The following is a 17411-nucleotide window of genomic DNA, read 5'->3' on the forward strand; positions in this document are numbered from 1 at the left end:
TAACTCTAGTCGAACGTTACAGCCAGGCATACGTCCAGTTTGTTCACTCGGCTCTGATGACTGAATGACCTGAAATATTTTTGAAATCTTTTCCATCATCATGTCCTTAACTATGAGCGTCACTCCTCTGATGGCGCATGCCTGAAGTGCGGAGCCACAGCAGAATGACACCATCAGATAAGAAAATAAAATAACAAAAATAAAGAACGTAAAGAACGTAAATTTGACTTGTTATTTTGTTTTTGTTTCATTGTTATTTGATTTTTTGCTTTTGAAAGACAAACAGCTTTTTCAATATTTGGTTTATAGGCTACAGAAAATCAAATAAACGAAATTTTCACTCTTTTTTGTTGTTTTTTTTAGTTACAGTTATCAAGATTGAATTGAATAATGAATGAACGGATGATACACAGACCATGAAAAGTAGATGCAGTGCAACAAAATAATCATTCCTATTACATTCAGTTTTCAAGGCTACTTAGAAGCCATATTACTTTTTAATCGGTTTGAACACAGATAACACAAAAATGAGTTCCTCAAAAACAACTATGTAACAAAGTAATAATACTTTATTACATAGTTGTTTTTTTAAATCTGTACTTTATATTTTTTAAAACATTTCTGTCAACTTTCACTTTTACTTCACTACATTTCCTAAATAATGTGTAGTTTTACTCCATGACATTTCTATATATATTTTACTCCAGTTTTACACCAGTATCAAAGTATTTCTATGTCCTAAGCATTTTTGTGACTTTGTTACTGCAAAATAAAATCAGAAGGTTTGGCACATCAGTGGCTGAGCTTGCAAGTTAGATGACACAAGGGAAAAGTGCAAACAAGTCCTCTTGAAGCTGCAGTTAAGTTTCGATTTCCATTCAAGCTCAGGCTGAATGTCAGATCAGATGCGACATAATAACGTCTACATTTCATTGACCGTATGCTGTATTATTATTATTTACCAGCATTAACATGTACTTTTAGTTTCAGTACTTTATTACATTAAATATAATAAAATGACTTTTGATACAGTAAATATCAGATACTTCAAAGCTTTTTCTCATATTGTGCTTTTATGTGTTTGTTTTTCACACATGCTGCAAAACAAATTGCCGTCTGGGACAAATTATAAAATTTAATTGAATTGGCATTTTAAAAGGTGACTATAACTTCTACCAAAGTCATTATCCGGTAGGATATCTGTACTAGGTGCCCTGACTACTTTTACTTTTACACAAATATGGCTTTCAGGATTCACACCCACCACTGCTCCTAGGCAGTGTATGTGTTATTTTACCTTACTACAATTATCCATATGTGCACTTCAGGATAAAGCAGTGTCCACATAGATGCCCAAAAATATTAAAGACAGAAAATAATTAAAAAGTTTGGAAAAGAGTCAAACTCATAGCTGGTTTTAAATCGTCAACTGTGAGGATTCTTTTTTTCCCCCCAATAAATACATAGTAAAGTTGATACTGTTGCTTTGCGAAATTAGACTGACACTATCTGTTGCACATCTGGTGAAGAATGTCCATTCAGTGGGGAGATGTATTTAAACCCTGTGTCTTTATTCTCCAGACTGTCAGGGTGAAAATGAAAGAGTAATACAGACAGACAGCCAGGTGGATAATCTGACACACATCACCGTCAAAGAATAAAAACTTTTAAATCTTGGAGATAACGTCAAACCGATATGTCTTGTAATGGAAATTTTATGTCTCGTGACTCCCATCAGTTACTTCAACATGGATTTCTGTGTGTTTGTACCACAACTTTATTGATTTAAATGATTTGGGAAAAGATAAGAAGCAAGACCTTACACATTGTTCATTTGATTCAGTTTAGATACATTTTGCTTTGTACTAGTATAACTACATTTTCTGTTTGTGGCCCACAATTCCTGCTCTACATCTTTAAGGGATAGCTCAGATTTATTTTAAGTGAGGTTGTATTGGGTGTGTATTCACAAACAGTATAAAAACATTAGAAGTCAGTTGGCACATTTTCAGTTTGGAGAAGCAGGCTCAAAACCCATCACAAAAGCTAAGCAGTCTACATAAGAGGGTTGGCAACAAAATGTATTTTAGCCTCCTAAAAAAGTCCCACCTAAAATAATAAATATCACTTAACGTCTATACTGTGTTGAGAGTATTTTCACTACTTTACCTTAATGCCAGACAGTAATTTTCAACATAAGAATTAAGCCGTTAAGTTGCTCTCCTCAAAGCCTTACTCCATTTAGAAAAACAGCGATTTAACATTGCTGAGCACAAAAGCTGCTGATCAACTGATTCCATGAACAGTTATTTTGTTTGAGTTACTGTGTGACTTTGGCATTTAAAAGGGTTACTTCTGAGTTACCTAAGACACAAACTAAGTAACTGATCAAAGCAGCAGCAGACCAGCAGCTCCTGTGTTTAATTAGCTAAAATTACTGTTTTTCTTAATGGAGTCTGGTGGCTTTAAAGATGGGAAACCGAAGTTGGTAAGGGCTTCCATGTCCAAATGGGCTGTCTGACAGAAACGTAGAGTGGTGAAAATACTTACAATATAATGTACACCTAAGCTGATATTAATTTTTTTTGATCGGACTTTTTTGGGGTTGCTAAAATATGTTTTGTTGCTGGCCCCCATCTGCAGCAGTACATTGCTTAGCTTTTGTGTCAGATTCCAGCCTGCTTCTCCAAACTGGTGGCATTCAAACTGACATCTATTGTGTGTAATACATTGACTACAGATAAGTACCCCAATGCAACCCGACTTCAAAAAACCTGAACTATCCCTTTAACTGTTTAGTTACCTTAGGGCAGCTGGAAAATGGTATTTTTCACCATCAGTTAAGTTTGATTTATCTATCTCTTCCTCGAGGAGGGGAAAAAAGTTGGCAGCACCTAAAATGTTTTTCCAAAAGAAAACAAAATCACCCTGAAAATTGAGAGAGCAGGAACGAGCAGCATATTATAGCCATCATCTGTTTTGTGGCATTGTCCTAGAGAGCATATACATCACCTCCAGAGAGTAACTGATAGGCCCAACCATTCACTTCTTGGATAGATGCACAAAAGCAGAAGATATCTGCAGCACAGATTACATTATACTCATTTCAAAAGCATTCACAGTCAAGTATGCAGAACAGAGAAAAAAGAGATGCTTTTAATGCCGGCCAGTGATTACAGGCGAGTGATGTAACTGATAGTTGGCCCGTTATTGTTCAGATTTGGTGTGTTTGACCCCCTGAAGCATTCTGCTGCCAAGGGAATTTAAAACAACCTTTGGACTCGGAGGAAAGGAATGTTATGATTGCTGTGGGTGACACTGATACAACGCTGTCACACGGCTGACTCCAGACTACAGGAGAGGCTTCAGCGTGACTGAGATGAGTCTCACTGCACGAACACTTAGCAGCGGGCGTTTCATTAACCTGTCAAAGAGAGGCTAGATGTTGCTTTGTCTCTGATTGCCACATCCCCTTACGCTCATGCTGCCGCTTATACATTTGACCTCCATTAGCCCACCAGGTGTGTTTCACATTTTATTTAATGAACTGTAGTCAGTGCCGGCAACAATACTCCTTGAAGCAAGTTTTTTTTCTCTCACACCAAAGTAGTGATGTTGACTCGCGTTGCTCCTGGGCTGATATTTTCATTAAAGGCCCTCTTATCAAATAATGAAATAAAGAATCTGTTTCTTGCCCAATGCTATTACCTCCCACAAATCAAAAGGTTTCCAGTGTAATGTCTTGCCTCCCATGCCAGTTAATTAGGCAGCGTTGTGCTACATACTAATGCTGCTTTCATGAGAATAATCTGAGACAATAAACCTGTCTCTTTTGTGTCCTTCCGCAAACCCTCTTAATTAATACCAGCAAATACAAACCAAAGTTAATTGAAATTTGAACATCCCATCTTCATAGTTTACAATAACACAATCGCTCGTGTTTTGTTACTGTTGTTGAATTACTATAATAGCCAGTATCATATCTCTATTTAGTATTTCATTGATCGCTCTCGGGGATGCAACGGAAATATAAAAGAAAGAAATGTCTTAACCATGAGTAAACACAGGAGGCAATATATGCAACCCCAACATTGATTCCAAGCGAGACATTAATATTCACACTCCTCCAGATAATCATAGCAAGGTGTGCATGATTTGTTTTCATTGATTAAGTGACATTGCTCCGGCTTCTCGCAGCATGGTTATTAATATAGTTTGCATTGATATTATTTCTGCATTAACAACAATTTCAGGGAGATATTACTGGACGGATGCAAAAGAGTAGCATCTCGATGGCGAGAGAGCTTTAATCAGAGCCCTCCTTTTGATGCAAAATCTTTACAACTTTAATCAATCTTTATGGACGAGCTTTTCAAACTGTATGCAAGTTTGAATAGCGTCGTTTTAAAGAGGCTGTGCCCTCCTGTCAGATGTCTGATGTGTTTTGCAAATTACAAATCCTTCTAGGAATATGAATTAGGTTTTGCACAACTTCCATTCATGCTGCACACAGTTTCACTTTACATGAATTCTTAGTGCTAAAATAATCAGGCCAACAATTCCCAACTATAGCGTGGGATAGTAGTACACAGACCCTACAACAAAGCATAATCTGGCATGCTTCTATTCCAGTAGGATTTTTTTTTTGTCCTCACACTTCTTTTGTCACATTGGCCCGTGAACAGAAATAGCTAAACAAAATAAATAAATAGATAAACAGTGGGTTGTCTTTATAGCCTTTATGCAGTGATATTTCTGAGCCAAGAACATTTCTGAAGTTAACAGTATTTATGTTCCGGTAGTGTTGGTCACAGTCTGTCACACATTATTTGCATCTGCATGTCCGATTAACAAATATGACATATTCCTAAGATCAGGCTCCTAGCACTCTAACCACCCACCATGGCAATTAACTGTCTACTAAGCTAACAAGCGTAACACACATGCCTGATGCAAGCCAGTAGAATATCAAGCTGCTAGATGTATCCCCGTTTACCCTGTGGTGCCGCTGCGAACACGCAGTGCACATGTGCAGGGTAATTTCAAATTCCGGACCAAGGATCTCCAACCTCATCAGTGTTGATACGGGTTTGGCATCGGAGTGCAACTTGCATTTAAAATTCACTGCAGATAGATAGAGAGAGAGAGAGAGATGTCGTCCATGTTAGGGACTAGCAAGACTTTGTCAGGGTGAAAAGAGTCTGTCGCACAAATTCAAAAGGCTTTTCTGTGTCTTAAGAAGTGAATCTACTGGAACTACAAGCACCTCTACTGCTCACATGCTAAACTCATGCTGACCTTCACACTGCCCTGGCTTCGTTTTTCCTGTTTAAGACAGGAAAAAATAAGTTGAATACCTACAAAGACAGATTCTTAGATAAGAGCAAAGAAAGGCCACGCATACAACATCCAGGCGTTCTTATGGTGAGTAAGGTTAAAGGGTAACTGGATTTACAAGAAGGAAAAAGGGCCACTTATGACATGTTGTCTGTCATCAGAGGAAAAGGAATAATTCAAGTACAAACTCATGTGCACGGGGTCTTAACCATCATTGACATTGCTCAAAATGCAGATGTCATTTCACCGTTGGGTTCAAGGATTATATCCAGCATAGCATCTGAAGGTAGAAGGGTTTTGTAGTCATTTTTTTCTTTTTTTTTTTACAGTGCCACCAAACTAAACTATCTGTTCTACTTGTTTCTAAAAAAGCATTGACCGTCGGGGCATAGCCAATATGGAGGTTAATCCATTCTAGTGTCTATACTATGGGGATGCTTATGGAAGCATATTTGCTTAGGGCAGCCATGCAAATTATTACTTACTGCCCTGTAAGCTGATAACACAAATTAGATACCCATTAAAGTTGAACAATGTATATAGAATGAGAAAAGATTGCAAGTGATACCTGAAGGGATGCTTAAGTCGTATGGCACTAAAATATGCCTCATGCTTGCAAACTTCAAAAGTGGAGAGATGTTTATCCTTGGGATTGGAAGATGCATAATAGTAATCTCATATGCACAGAGGCAGCTGCCAGGTGGAGGATAGCACACTGCATGTTTATGAATAGAAATCATTACAGGGACTGGGGAGCATACCGGCATGGACCAGTGACACAGAACTTTTTTTTTTATCATCTATCCGGCGTTCACTACAGCACTTAAAAGTTCATGTGCTTAAATGTTTAGTGTTGCATTAGTTGAGCTGTGGTCATTTTGGGCTTTTTTTGCCTGTTGAGTACATGCAAGTGTTAAGAAAAGTCTATCTAAAGCCTTATTCCCATTGCACAAAAACCTGCCAACACCCGCTAACTTCTGGCTTTTTAACACAATGAGAATGTGTACAATCGGCATTCACACCCGGTTCAAATGAGCTTTTGGCTCCGTTTGGCATTGAACGTGCAAATTTCAGCTTCTTAACTGGCAAGATGCAATGACATGCTGCCACTAATTACTGTTCGTCTCCTCCTAAGCAGCACTTAAACACACACACACAAAAGGCACACTCGTCTGAGCTGTGTGTACGGCTCTGCTCTACTGGCATTGGTAAAACAGCGTATAACCTATATTTTGCAGGTTTACCCATGTTTATAAAAAGCACATGCATGGGCTAATTTTGGTGGGAAGGGGGTGTAACTTTAAGTCCTAACCTGAATGTGGGTTTGGAGAACAACGCTGTTAATACGATCCCGCCACCTGAGGGGCGTGTGAAATCAGAAACATGCCAGCTTTAACAGCAGCGCCACAGCTCCACTGGGCCTCTAGCTTCACTAGCCTCTGCTCTTATCAGATGAGCCACTTTAATTCATGTGCCAAACACCTCTCTGAGGACGAATACAAATGCACAGCAGCTTTTAAGAGGTGGAAACACTGTTGGACGAGAGAGGAAGTGCTCCAGGCCCTGTTTGGGAACCCTGGCTAATTCTACCTTTTGACTTGCCTGTTGTTGTCTTTGAGCCCCTTTCCCTTTCTGCTCCTCTGGCTGGCTGATAGTTAGGGATACATCTTAAAACCTCCCCTTTGTCTGACAGACCGTGGAGTCAGCAGTTATTCTCCAACTGACGACTTTCAATGCTCTGCGGTGAAAGAGATGAAGCTGAAACACAAAGGCAAATTAAGGGTACAAAAACACTCGCCATTGTCCCATTGTTGAGGGTCACAAATCGTCAAGTAAAAGCAACACAGCGTGGTTGAAATGTATTCGCCTCCATCCCTTTCTCCCCCCTCCACCTCCCTCCCTTCTCCTCTCTTTATATTCATTAGATTCATTATAGGCCACAAAGGATTGCCAACAAAACAGCTTGTGATTTTAGTTGAATTCATCCCCCTCTGAGGCCTGCAGGGAAATTAAAGTAGGTGACTATCACTGGAGGGGGAGCAGGCTTGACACATCTGAAGCTTTCAGTGATGCTAATAGCCAAGCGTATCCAAAATACACAGGAGCTGACCTCAAACAGATTGTGGGGGTTTAAAATCATTAGTTTGCAAATGAAGCAAAAGTACATTGGTTCTATGGTAGAATCAGCCCACTCTGAACCTTTGATTAGTGTTTGTCAACTCCCCTTTCTCTTCATACTCCCCCGCCCACTTGCAATCCAGAAATTAATAAAGGAGACATAGCGACACTTTGGAGGGAAATGCTTGCATCTCCAGCACCTGTTAAACAAATGCACTTAAGGCAGGAATCAAATTGCAGGCAGGTTTAAATTGGTGTAAAATCTTCATTTAGATGATGTCCCCAGGGCCTGCTTATTACTTGAGATTTATATAGCATTAGTTCTGCCTCGCAAATGTGGTGCACCATTCCACCTCAGTGAAATATGAAGAGGTTTGATAAAAAGCTACAACAGATTCTCTCATTAAAAAAACCTAAACCTTTTAAAGATTCATTAATTTAACTTGTGGCATGCAGCTCTGACATGCACAGAGTTCTGTGCTTGTGCCCTTGAGCGCTGTATGTTATACGGTGTAAGATGTTGCTGGGGCTTGTCGTCTGCACAGGTCTCTGAGAAGTGCGCTGACAAATTAAAGTACCTCCAACGCTGAATGCATCTCTCATTGCATTGCAGATGTTCTTTTTGATGCATGTACTGATGTTAGAATAAGCTACCTATAAGGTTTTCTGAAGCGTTCTTTGCACCTGTTGTTTTTGAGTCAAAATTTGAAGTTGGTCACACTTGCTATCGCATGTCATGTTGCCCTGAATGGCACACATCATGGTGAAGGCTGGAAGGAAACAACCACAAAGGCATTTCATTTGTAGCAGCGCCCCTATTGAGTATGTCTGTTTCAGTCACCAATCTGTTTTGTTCTCCGTCCCTTTCAATTTGTTTACATTTGGCCCCTACTGGAGAGGGACAGTCTATTGATTTATTGTCCCCGCTTCCTGAGAGTGCCGTTAAGAGTGCGCAAGCCCCCCCCACCCACGTCTTCAGGCCCTGCTCTTACATTGTGTTGCCTGGTTGCTAGCTTCTGTTACAGAGACAGGCCAGGGAAAGGCCTTGCCCGAGCATCACAAGGACCCCACAGAAAAAAAAAGCCTCAGCCGCACGAAGGCCTGAGAGACAGCACAGCAGTACAATGTAGCGCCGTCTGAATAGCAGACGTCGTGGGACATTTGCCTCCCACAGAGGGCTTTTTCTCTACTGCATTTTTAATCTGTTGAGATTTTTACATGAGACGTCAATTTAAACATATCAGAAAAGTTTCTATACTATATTTCTATATTATATATACACACACACACATATGTATACATATATGTGTATATATACGTGTGTGTGTGTGTGTGTATTTATATATATGTATCTATGTGTGTATACATATATGTGTATATATATTCGTATGTGTATGTGTCAGTGCTATATCTATACATACACACGCGTTTTTTTCTTCTCTCAGGGTGGTTTGTATTCATGTTTTGTGACATCTCCTTTTGCAGATTGATATTTTTTATGAAAAGCACCTGTCTGAAATTCTACAGAACAATTTATATGAGTCAAAATAATCGTTTCAGATGAAAGTTGAAATGCTATTGTAAAATGGCCTTTCACTCCTCCTGCTTGAAGATAAACAATTTCCCATGAATATATGGCTGGGCCCCCTATCTATCACAGAAATCAGAATGTGTCCCATACTGAGCCTATTGTAGTCTATTAAAAGAAATCCTTCCCTGTGGCAACCATTTTGCAGGTTTCAAGTAGATAAATGCTTTCCAAGAGGGATAAGAATGCATTTCTACAAAACTGCATTAAAGAGTAATGTTTGTCAACTACTGCGATAAAAACTTCACAGTCACAATTCTTTTTAGAGGCGGCAAATGCATTGGCAATGTGTAAAGCTGATTGGTCTGGGGAGGCTGCCTACAGGTTAGCAGGCCTCATTTCCAATCTCTGACAGCAATATGTGTCGCTGTGCGCTTCATCCCGATTGCTCATGTTCAACACAAACCATGGTCACTCTATATATGGAAATCTCTGTCTTCAGGGCGAAAAAAAATTAAAAAGGTGAGATTGGCACTTTAACCTCCATGCCCCCCTGAAAATATGTTTTAGTCCGATACATTATACTACTGCGAATTATTTATCAAGAAGATACAAGCTTGATATTTCAAAAAAATAATGAGATGTTGAGGTGGCAGCTGGAATGTTCTGGTCCAGCGAGCAGCATCTATGAATCGGGGGAAATGAAGTAAATATGGCTGGCTGGGACACACCATGTGCAGAATGTGAAAGAGTGGAGTGCAGCGTTTAGGTGGCACTGACCAAAAACTTAAAATCTGTCCTTTGTCGCTGTTTTTCAGTCTCTTTTGGAATAGCGTACTCGTGAAATGCTGCAGCAGTTATTATAAAATTTACATATGTATCCATTCAGGATTTTATAAGAGCTGTTTGCTTAAAAGTGCTTTGAGTGCATATAGTGCAGATAAAGATCAGATTTGTTAGGAAATATAAATTGAATATGTTTTTTCTTTTGTGGTTGTCAAACGTCTGAAAAGATGACGAGAGTTTAACATGGAGCCTGGAATCTATCAGGCAAAAACAAAACAAGTGTTGTGCTAAGTTGAGTTGAAAGAGCCCACCTGTCGACACGCCGCATTCAGAGAACAAGTCATCCAGTTGTTGCAGTTTATACAAAGCGAGTGAAGAGAAGAAATCCATTCACACACTCTGAATACAGTTGAAGTGTGTCTCTCCTCAGATGACTGTTATTTGAAAGAACAAAACAGAGAAAGGCTGTGTATTAATTCACTTCAGACCCTGTCAGTCAATGCTTTCACTCCTCTGTTAGTCCCTCACGCTTTGATGAACACACAGCAATCAAGGTGAACCGTGACTTGTTTTTTTTTTTTTTTAAGGCAGTGAGTAACATGTTTTTCTTCACAACCCATTCAAACCTACACAATGCCATTTAAAAACCAAAATGTGATTGTAGAGGAATGATTGTACGCTGAAATAATTCTGAAATTATTCCCTTCATTTGTAGATTTGAATTTTCTGCTTATGCATGTAAATAAGTATTTATTTAATCTCCCACAGAGACATCAGGCGTGTATCGAGTATTTCAACTTGTTGACTGAATTAAGTAAATCAAATGACAAGAAAAAAAATCCTTTTTTTTCAGCGCTTTCCCCCTCCCCACGCCAAACTCTTGTCTTTGTTTTGATTTATTTCATCCTCTCAGAACATCCCGTTGCTTTTCAGGGCCCCCTTTGTTCTTGGTGAAGGGGTCTTTTATTTGGGAGAAATCTCCCATCTCAGACCAGCGCTTTGCCTTGATGCAGATCTTCATTAATCTCCGGGGCCGCTGTGGGCTCTACAGCAGCCTGCCGTTTTGATGGGAATTGAATTTGATACTGTATTGTGGCTTGTATGGAAGCTAACAATGGCCTGTGTTCCTTCCTGTGTCTGTGCACAATCAGAGAGACCCAATTAAATAATTTGGTACAATAAAGGGGAACAAAAGGATACCCAGGCATAAAGTGAGGGCTCCAACATTTGCATTCTACCTATTTCTGTATCATGTTAATTAATTCGCTTTGAAACCACAGGGGGAGGCACAATGGAGAAACAGTGCAGCTCATTTCAAAGTATTTCTGCAGATGCTTTATATTCAGGTGACATGCCAAATCAACATTTTACAATAGAAAAATCACATTTTTCTCTCGAGCACCAGAAACAATCAAAAAGTGACTTTTTATTTATTTAAATACAGTTTTCACTTAAGTAAACTTTATATTGGAAAGTCATTATTTCAAAAATCCCATTATGTTTTTTTTCTGTTTTGTGGTAAATTGTAAAAAGCTCTTCTGCAGCTCCGATAAATAATCCCACCTCAGTTTGAATAGAATAATTTTGCATCCAAAATGACTGTCACGATAACCTGCTCTTAATTAACAATGTGTGAATTGTGTGATATATAACTGCTTTTGTTGATGGCAATATGTCATATTCAATGAAGGGTAAATGAATTATCCACGAGTGGCCCGTGATAAGCACTGAAGGGACCCATATGGAGCTGTCAGTGGACCGCTGGTGGGCTCTACTAGTCCAGCCGCTGTAATTGAAAGAAATGAGCCATGGAGCTGACACATTAGCAGTCTCCCCAGAGATGGACCACACAGCACACACACACACACACCAGAATATCCACACATACACACACACACACACACACACACACACATATTCTCACTTTTTATACATCATCTATACAGACTCTATCTCACTGAAAGTATAACCCAGACAATGTCAGCCAGGCTGACGCAGGACAGCGCCTTACTGTAAGTGAGACAGGGTGTAAGATTGGGTAGGTCTCCGTCTGGGTTAAGGGGATAATGAGAAACTGCCCTGCAGTGAGTTAATCAGCTCATCGCTCTCCCAGCACTGCCATTTATTTGCTGTTTATTCCCCAGCACAGGGCCCCCAGGGGGAGGCCTGTCTGTGAGGCAGCACCTGCAGCTTCCCCGACGCTTGATTTAGTGCTGTAAATGCTGCTTGTGGGCCAGATTAAGCTGGACAGTGATCAAACCTTATTTGCACTCTGATTAGACAAACTGCTCCCTGCACTGACCAGGCTGAAGCAATTCTCCTTTAGCAATTTTATACTGCTGCCCTGCGTAAAAATGATTAACACTGCCTGGATAAATGTGGCAGCCATTCACCGCAGACATATTCCTGCACAGCCTTGATTCTGATGCAGGTATCAGTCCCACTGCTATAAGCCAACTATTATAATCACAGCTATGAAAAGGCACTTAATATTCATTAAAACCTTATGGAAGTAATCACAGAACTTACACTGTGTCTACAATTGGTCACAACAGAGTAAGCAAAGAGGCATTACCATTTATTGTCAACGCATATTTCCTTTGGTATGTCTGGCTGATTCAGTAAAAAGAAAACTTCTGTAATTCACCTCTCAGTATCTTTCAGACGAATTGATCATATCTCTGTTTGCTAGGTGAGGTTTAAATGAGATTTTAGCCTAAAACAACCAGTGTGTGAATATCAGGGTTTTTTTTTAATTGTGACCAGAAGATCTTGGATGTATCTTCAGTCATTCATGCAGAAATAATATTTTAAATTCTAAAATAGAATACAGAAGACAGCATGACATGCACATTTTTTAATATGGAGGGGTTAGACGAAGTATTGCAGAACACCTGCTTAATAGGTACTTGAGCCTTGAAGTCACTTAACCCTCGTCCACAGGGACAAGGATATTTTGGGGAAAAAAAATCCCTCCTTCATTCTTAAAAATCCCATCCACACAAGCACTGTTTTTTTTGTTGTTTTTTAAATCCCCATCCAAATGGAAATGCAAAACACAACTGATTTGCAGCTACAAGCATGCCACCCTACAGGTGGCAATATAACCGTAACCCTTAATCTACGCAAAGATGATGTTGGCTGATCAGAGCCCTTAGAAAAGCTGTTACCGAAAGGCTACTTGGCCACAGTGACTGTAGTGCATTCTGACCACAGACTGTAAAAATAATAGATGTTGCTACCATGACAGCACCAATTGCGTTAGTGAATTCTTGTTTTGAAGCTTGTTTTGTTTGTTTTTCGTCGTCGCTATCTTAGTTTTTTTGAGCCAGAAGTGACCATATTTGGGCAAGAGGGAGGAGCTGTGAATGAGTGAGGGGCAGATCTGACAGAGAAGCAGGGACACTTTTGGCAGACAGTTTTGCACTCAGTGCAGCCCAACCTTAAATATGCGTAATTTAAGCCTTAATAAATTATTTTTAAAAAATGGACCCCTGTAAAGTTTTATTGAGAATGGAAATTAGCTATAGAGAACCAAACCGTTTTTTTGTACCTGGCTGTTAAGATGTTTGTGCTGTAAAAGTTGGGCATTTTAAATGGTGGTCAATGCGGGATTAAGCGGCTATTGGAGCCAGCCTCACGTGGCCACTCAGATTATAACAGTTTTTGGCACTTCCGTGTTGGCTTCATTTTTCAGCCTTGGAGGTTGCTGCTGCATTAGGACATTTCTGATCCTCTCCCTACAGTGGAAGAGTAACTGCTTATTCTTTCTGGAAACATGCAAAAAGCCCTGTAAGCATGGTGGAGCCAGCACAATTTTGACTGTGTCCACTATTGTACACAATGTCAGCATTTGGCGGCAACAAAAGGCCAAAAATCCATAGAAAAAGCTAACTTTTCAAATATACCCATAAATGTGGAGACAAGCTATAAGGTCAGTTATGTTAAGTTAAAACTCAGTTTGCAGAATGAAAGAGCAACCTCCATGGCTGAAATATTAGGCCAACACCGTGTGCCAAAAACTGCAGAACCTCAAATGGCCACTTGAGGCTGACTCCAAAAGCGAGGAAATCCTTATAAAACCCCATGTTAAAATGTAACAGAACAGAAATAAACAAGTGTACGTGAGTGTGTGTGTGTATATATATATGTGTGTGTGTGTGTGTGTGTGTGTGTATATATGTATGTTTGTATGTATGTATGTGTCAATAGGTGACGCCACAGTGGCCACTTTCATTGTTTTATACATTGTCTGTATGTTCTACACTAGCATGTAGCACTTTGTTTTTCAAAGCCTGCACATCAATAACAAAGCCCAAATCCTCTGCCCAGAAAGCGCTGGTCAAAATCTGCTTATTTGATTAATACTTGAAGAGAGCAGCATGTAAAATCACCACAAAGCCAACAATAGCAATGATTGGGGTTTGACAAATAAGACAAACAAGCATTCATGCTAATATGACCTAACTTTACGTCAGTGTTTATAATTTTAAAGTTGTTACTTCAAATTTTTCCACACACTTAGCAAGATGAAGTTTAAATTATGAGATTTTTTTGTATTATTTATGACACTATTATATACATTGTATTTTATCTAACCCCTATGTGCAGCCCATGCATATGCACACACACAGAGACACACATTCATACACTCCAAAGAGCAGACAATACATCCTGTAACCTTCAAACGTATTGTGTTTAGAGTAGGTCCCCTGTTGCATTCAGAGTGGAAGGCACTCCAGCTCGGTCATTGTACAGCAGATTTTCATGCTTTAGTGCTACACAAAGCCTGCTCTTTCCACCAAATGATCAGGCCATCTTAAATGTTGCACCTGAGACTGAATAGGAACGTATGTAGTGCATTGGCAAGGTCTCTTTTCTTTCATCTACTTCTGTGCAGAGGCTAGCAAAGTATTAATGAAACCGTTTTCTGATCTGCTCCTTTTACCCTGATCCTCCCCCAGAATGGCTCTCTATCATCTTTCTAGTATTTACTGTATTACCATAACCCTGATGCAAGGCCCATTTAGAATAGTGTTCGAGCGACTGTGAGGCATATTAAGGCAAAGGGGAATTATTGTGAAGAAAATGTACAGTATAAACAGCTGAAAAGAATAGAGGGCAATGCTCATAATGGAATCTGAAAGCTTTCATTTTTTCCCTCATTGTCTCTCCTTCCTTCTCTAAACAACCTTCCTTTTTTTCTGCTATCAGAGCAAAGTTCTCCGAGAGAAAATGAAGTGCATTCATGCATCCTGAAAGAGGCTTTTAAGGTTGAGTACAGCTCAAACAAAAAGGAAGGTGAGCTGCGGCTGGACTGAGTATGACTCAATGTTTATAACCTTGCCGTGCAGAATTCAAGAATGCTGAGGAAATGAATGAAGCCGGCTATAAAGCACATCCAAGCCACAATGCTGGGAAACTTATTGGTATTCATTAACACGCTTTGTCCAGGTTGCTAAAGTGATGTGATGTGTTGGAGATTTTAGTGAAATGGTTCAGGATAATTAAACTCAAGTATTCAAAGCTGCAAAGTATTGCTGTTGAATTTGAGTTGGAGGACTGAGCGGCAGAACTGATATTTTTTAAATGTATATTTCTTTTTGGGGAGAATTCATTCTTTAGAATAGTATTGTACTCTTATTGATTTAGAGTACACAAAAGATATGCATCTCGAAGATGAATGTATGGTTGCGATAAGATACAAAGAGTATTTTTCTTAGCTGTCAGCCCCCCTCCCATCGCTCCCAGCCCCTTTCTCTCTTCATTTTGCTAACTGGTGCTCAAAGCCTCTCCTCCGCTGACCAAGCATCAGCTTCCCTGTGCTGATAAATGGGCTTCTTTGAATTGATGGCAGGCTGGAGGAAAAAGAGATAATCCTAGATAATGTGGACACAGTTTTCATTTCTTGTCACCCAATTAAACTGCAATTATCCCAAGTGCAGGAGAGGAGAAAAGTGGAAAGAATGGCCAAAGAATGGGAGAGCGAGGCTCCCTGGGACACTCTCTACCAGACACATTAGCCCAGATTTGCTCCATCCTGATAAAAGAGACCCATTTCTTGCACTTGGCAGTGCACAGCGAGTGGCAGACCAGCTGCAACCTGGGGTTTAGAAAAGAATGCCTGTGCAATGTTTGTGCCATGCCTCAAAGTGGCTGGGAAGAAAAAGATCAAAATGTATACAGGTTGTCGCCCTATTATAGCACTGTGGCTTTTGTGTGGCACTCCATGTGTCTTTAGCCGAGGACATCAAGGTTTTATCCCTTAACAGCCCGTATAGATTTTTTATATTATTATTATGCAAATGTGCAAGACACATTGTCGAGGAGAACAAGTGTGTATTTTGTGAAACCTTTGTCATCGCTGACTGATCAATGTAAGAACCCTGGAGCTGACTACACAGGGGTTCGAAGACCTTCAAACAATCCCTTATAGCATATCCAAAGGTGCTTTGACCGAGAGCTTGTGTGCACCTACTGTTCCTTAAAAGAATCGACCACTGCTTTAAAAAAAGGGACGCTTCCTCCGTGAATTGTTTGCCTCCAGATGAATTGAGGCAGGGTGAAACTCTCCCCTGGCACAAAATCTAAGAAGTAAATTAATGTCTTTTGTAATTACAGTTCCTCTTTGTAATTATCACCCTGGACAATTTATGGATTAACATATTGATTTCACTTGACCCTTGCCAAGGCTTAATTTGGACAGAGGAGATACTTTTGGCTTCTGCTGCCAAATGCAAGCACCCCTCAGGCTGAGGGAGGGGGGGCCGCTGGAGCTTTGCTCTTTAAGCGTGTCACAGCATCTTTAGCAAACGTCCCATGGGACGATGATCTGACTCATAAAGGGGTCCTGGCCTTTGGGTTGGCTATCTATTCAGAGTGTAGCTCTGCACGGGGATTGACTTTAGCTAAACATAAAACAACAACAACAAAAAAAAAAAAACTGCACGAGTAAAAACTGAGGAGCATTCCTAAGAGTAATTCATTAATCTTCACGCAGGCGATTAGCGCTTTGAAGTCTTTGATTTTGAAAAGCCGTGCTTCTTGCTTAACTATCCCTCCCCTCACAGGCTGTTTAGATAAACATTGGAAATAAACAGATTAGTTAAAATCATTAGGCAAACATCTTAACACACAAACACAGGCTGCCTGCTTTGGAATGCTGATAATTGTAACTCGTCTGCAATAGCGTCTAATGATGGCGTCGCGTGTGCTGTGTTCACAGAATCGTGGCAGTAATGCATTGCTGATTATGGAGAGGGGAGAATACTCTGTCAAAATATGATCAATAATTCCTATAAGTGCCCCCGCTGCTCTGCATGAGTAATGGCCTGATTACGCGAGCAACACGAGAGAGAGGGGGCTAGTGTGAACGCGGCTTCTCCACTGCTGTGTCCATCAAATAATGAGATCACCTGAGACAGCCACTGTCACCACCCTCCCTCTCCCCACCCACCCCCGAACAGGACGTGCTGACAGGACACTTGCCCTCCCATTGATCATATTGTCATTCAAGCCGGTGCTCAGGAAACACGTGTACACATTCACACATGTGCTCGGTTACAAAAATGTGGCGCAAATATCACTCATCTTTTCCTGTTTTATGTGTATAATGAAGTCAAGTTTGGAACAGCCACATGTT

Source organism: Plectropomus leopardus, chromosome 10 (assembly GCF_026936395.1).
Source record: "Plectropomus leopardus strain MGB_pleo_1.0 chromosome 10, ASM2693639v1, whole genome shotgun sequence".
Taxonomy (NCBI): Eukaryota; Metazoa; Chordata; class Actinopteri; order Perciformes; family Serranidae; genus Plectropomus; species Plectropomus leopardus.